General features: G+C 40.1%; 1 pseudogene across 1 annotated transcript; it reads right to left on the reverse strand.

Annotated features, from left to right (window-relative positions):
* Window positions 1-516: 516 nt before the first annotated feature.
* On the reverse strand, window positions 517-1,269 carry LOC308505658 (small ribosomal subunit protein eS4-like; annotated as a pseudogene). Its single transcript has one exon. The product of its transcript is annotated as a small ribosomal subunit protein eS4-like (transcript).
* Between the last annotated feature and the right edge of the window lie 4,073 nt (window positions 1,270-5,342).

A 5,342-nucleotide genomic window follows, 5' to 3' on the forward strand; every position in this document is an offset into this window, starting at 1 on the left:
GGTACATGAAAGTTGCTCAATGTCACTAATCATCAGGGAAATGCAAATCAAAACCACAATGAGATGTCATCTCACACCTGTGAGAATAGCTATTATCAAAAAGACAAGAAATAACAAGTGTGTTGGTGAAGACATGGGGAACAGGGAACCCTTGTCTAATGTTGGTGGGAATGTAAAATAGTTGCAGCCACTTATAGAAAACAGCATGGAGGTTTCTCAAAAGATTAAAAATAGAACTACCATATAATTCAGCTATTCCATTTCTGGGTATTTATTCAAAGAAAATGAAAACACTAACTCAAAAAGATACATGCCCCACCATGTTCGTTACAGTATTATTTACAACCTCAGTCAGCTGCCAGTGTTCCATAGCTTTCCTTTTAAAATTTTTAATTTTTTTAAATTTTAGTAATATAAACATGATATAAAATTTTCCATTGTAACCATTTTTTTCAATGCTCTATGATCTTTAATTGGGGTCAAAGCCTCTTCCAATCGTGTCACCTAGAGATCACTTCACCCACTGCTCTGTTTGGCTGCCAGTCTCTTGTCTCCATCTTTAGCAATGGTGAGGCAGACACCCTTTCCGCGGGGAAGAGAAATCCATGGTTTGTTGTCTTTTCCAATAACAAAAATGTTCCAGAGCCGGGTGGCAAAGCTGTTGCCATTGGCATCTTTCACAGGAACCACATCAAAAGGACCAGGGTGTCTCTCTCTGTTGGTGATCACACCAATTCTTCCCAAGTTAGCATCTCCGGTCACTATGCACAGGTTACCAGTGTCAGACTTGATAAAATCAGTAATTTTGCTGGTCTCCAAATCAATATGAATGTTGTCATTCACCTTGATGAGGAGACCAGGGTAGTCGGTGGTGTGAGCACCATGGGTCACGAGATGCGGGATTTTTTTTTGCTCCCAAAGATCTTCCTCACTTTGTACCATTTGTACTTGGCCTCCTCAGGGGTAATGCAATGACAGCAAGCAACCCTTGGTGTCGTAGATCAGACAGAAGTTCTCCGATCTTGTCGATGCTGATGACATCCCTAAAACCAGCTGGGTAGGTGACTTCAGCTCAGCCTTGCCATCGATCCTAATGAACCACTGCAAGCAAATCTCCTTGACTTCATCTCCTATTAGGGCTTCAGATGATGAGAGGGTGACATTCCCTCAGGTGAATGGATGAGGAACAAACACACCTGTCAATTTTCCCAGCATCCAGTACTTTGGAACTGCTACACGCTTCGGATGCTTCTTGGGACCACGAGCCATGGCTGCACGGGGCACAGAAAGAGCCATTTTAACCATTTTTAAGAGTACAGTTCAGTTCAGAATGCTGTGTAATCATCACCACCATCCATCTCCAGAACTTTTTTCATTATCTGACGAGAAACTCTGTACTCATTATATAATACGGCCCAATTCTCCCTCCCCACCTCCCCACCCTTCACCCCCTGGCAGTTACCATTCCACGTACTTTCCCTCTCTATGGATTTGGCCATTCTAGGGACCGCACAGAAGTGTGTCTTTCTGTCTGGCTTATTTCACTTGGCAAAATGTCCTCAAGTTTTTCCTTGTGGTATATGTCAGAATTCCTTCCTTTTTAATGCTGAATAATATTCCATTGTATGTATATATCACATTTTGTTTACCTATTAATTTGTTGATGGACACTTGGATTGCTCCCACTTTTTGGTTATTTGTGAATAATGCAGGTATGAACATGGGTGCATAAATAACTCGGAGATCCTGCTGTCACTTCCTCTGGATATATACTCAGAAGTAGATTTGCTGGATCATGTTAGGTATAGATTTCATATTTTAAGGAACTGCCATACTGTTTTCCATAGTGGCTGCCCCATTTTACAGTACCACCAGCAGTTCGGTCCATGGCATTCCTTTTCACCTGGTCTCATTGCCTGCCTTTCTCATTTTCCTCAGCAGCTGTTCCAAAACATTTTTTAATTTCCTCAAGCTTCTCTGTTTCTTGCCTACTATTCCCTCCTCTAAAAAGCAAACAAACAAAAAAGCAAAACAAATACTACCCTTGTCCAGTAGACAATTCAGCCTCACAGTGAAAGTATTGGCAGCATTAGTGGTTTTGAGTGACATTATGCTTTACCTTTTTTGCACTGATCTTAATGCTTTGTGTCACCTTTCCCTTCCAGATGTCTTGGAACTATTGCAACCTGGTTGCAAAGCAGATCTTTGTGGAAGTTTAGCAGTCAAGTTCCTGGTACAGCTCCCTAAGTAAGGTGCTTTGTTCCCCGAGTAAGCTCCAACCTGTGTCTTCTGCTGTTGCCTCTCCCTCTGGTGGAGGAAAACCTGCAATGAAAGGATCCCAAGTACAACTAGCTAGGTGCCAGCTTGTCCTTATTTCTCCAGAGTTTTAACTTCAGGTTATTTTTAGATAAACTCTGATAGATTAAAAACATTTCAGCATTCTATGGACACGTCTCCCATCTGGGAGACCACCTCAGGGAAGATGTAGATGCCTGATCACTGCAATGTATACCTGAAGCTGAACAATAATGAATGCCAACTCTAATTTTATATATATATATATATATGTGTATACATATGTATGTATATACTTACAAAAGGCGGAGTACGGCATTGGGAGTGGAGACAGTGGAAATGTGATGGCTCAGTGGATGTCAGAGAGATAATGGATGTGGGGAGGGGGGTCCACAGTGTGAGGGATATAAATGATAAACGTCTAAGTAGTACTTTGTTTTGTGCACCTGAAACTAATAAAATATATATATATATATGTATGTATATATATATATATATATATACATATATATATGTGTGTGTGTGTATATATATATGTATATATATATGTATATATATATGTATATATATATACATATATATATGTGTATATATATATATATATATACATATATATATATATACACATATAAGACATTTGGGCAAGTCTTCACATTGGTGAGAAGGGTGATGAAAATTTGGAGACTGAAGAGCTAAGGAGATTTTCAAATGAAAAGGGCACCTGCAAAAACAGTAACACTCACTGTGTTTACCGGTAGCAGCTGTGACTCAGGAAAACAAGAGGCAAATGTTGTTGTTTTAGGTGAGGGATGTTGTTGGTGTGAAACCTAGACAGAGCAGACTCCCTACTCTTTCAAATTCCTGGAGGTTTCTACAATGGGAGTTGCCCAGAGACCAAGCTGAGGTTGGCTGTGACGTTGCTGTCTGTGTAGGATTCTGAAAAGAGTGTGGCCTCTTTTTGGGACCTCCTGCAGAGATGAGGGGTGGTGGAGTGACCCACATTTTGTCAGAATCATGCCAGGGAGGTTCAAGATTAGAATGAACTGAGGATCCTGAAACTGTTAAGAAAAATACAAGAGGGCTTTCCTAAATCCCGAGGACAAGGAGAAAGGCAAAGGCAAACACTGTTCTTAGAAGAGGATGGTGTGAACGCAGAAGGACTCTACTCATATGTTGTTTGCTTTCTTTATCCAGGAGTGAGATTTTCAAATGATGAAGGACAGAAGGGACACTATTACAGAACAAACATAGGCCTAAGGTAGAAGAGAAGTTAGCTGTAGGGGGATTTTATCTCTACAAGTCTTGGCAAATTACCGCCCGAGATTCTGAAAGACCTTGGGGTGAGGATACTTGAACCAGAGCTCACCATCCTTGGGCAATAATAGAGCAGTTGTTCTCACTTGGGGGGCATAGACCCACCACCTGAGGTCTTGTTAAGTAATACCCATCTACCTCCGGCCAGTTAGGTAAAGACATCCAAAAGAATAACAAACCCACAAAGCTGAGGCTAGAAAATGTCCTAAATTTTAATAAGAAGAAAAAGTGATTCAGGAAATTTCCAGATGTTTCCCACCAAACAGAAGCTCTGTCTCAGTGCTCAAAACTGCGACAGCAGCTTGCTCAGCTGAAATGGTCCTGTGGGAGCATCTGAGCCACAGTGAACTCAGGCACAAGTGTGCCGGAGAATTATTGCAGCCCAGGGAGGACCTTATTGGCTCAGGTCCCCGTTGAGTGGACAGGAGCTCAGCTACCATTCCGGTCCAGGGGCCGAGCTGCTCTGCCTCAGGCTTTGTGCTCCACAGTGCAGGCACGCTGATGGTCAGATCATTGATTGTGTGTGTGTGTAATAAAATATACATAGCATAAAATTAACTTTTTAAACCATTTTTAAGTGTACAGTTCAGTGGTATTAAGTACGCTGACATTGTGGTACAACCATCGTCACCAGCCATCTCCAGGACTTTCTCATTATCCCAAACTGGAACTCCATACCCGTTAATCACTAACTCGCCATTCCCCATCCCCCCAGTCCCCGGCCACCACCATTCTACTTTCTGTTTTTCTGAATTTGACTACTCCAGATACCTCATATAAGTGAAATCAGACAGTGCTTGTCTTTTTGTACCTGGTTTACTTCACTTAGGATAATGTCTTCAAGGTTCATTCATGGTGTAACATATGTGAGAATTTCTTTGCTTTTTAAGGCAGAATAATATTCCATTGTGTGTGTAGACCACATTTTACTTATCCGTTCATCTGTCAATGGACACTTAGGTGCATCCATCTTTTGGCTCTTGTGAATAATGCTGCCACAGACATGTTTGTACACCTAATATCTGTCTGAGTCAGGAGGGTAACATTTTTAAAAGATTTTTATTAAAATCTAATTAACATACAATATTATATTAGTTTCAGATGTACATCATAGTTATTCGATAGTACCCACCTGGCACTATACGTAGTTGTTACCATGTTATTGATTATATTCCCTATGCTAAAAAAGTGATCGCCAGAAGTCCAGCAACCATCTGAGACTATACCACACTATCACAATATTATTGACTATATTCCCAATGCTGTATGTTACATCCCTAAGACTTATCTGTTTTATACCTGGAACTTTGAATCCCTTATTCCTCTTCATTTCCCTCCACCCCTTTTAAAATTTCAGTTACAGTTGACATTCAATATTATTTTCTATTAATTTCAGGTGTACAGCATAGTGGTTAGACATTTATATAATTTACAAAGTGATTCCCCTGCTTAGTCTAGTACCCATTTGCCACTATATATATATATATGGTGACATATATATATATATATATATATATATATATATATATATATATATATATACCATCTTTTCTTTATCCATTCATCCATTCAGCGACACTCAGGTTGCCTTCATATCTTGGCTATTGTAAATAATGCTGCAATGAATATGTGGATGAGCATGTCCCCTCCAAGTAGCATTTTGGGTTTCTTTGAATAAATACCCAAAAGTGGGATTACTAGGTCCTTCTTTGTCTCTTGTTATAGTCTTTGTT

The sequence above is a fragment of the Rhinolophus hipposideros genome (assembly GCF_964194185.1).
Source record: "Rhinolophus hipposideros genome assembly, chromosome: 12".
Classification (NCBI taxonomy): domain Eukaryota; kingdom Metazoa; phylum Chordata; class Mammalia; order Chiroptera; family Rhinolophidae; genus Rhinolophus; species Rhinolophus hipposideros.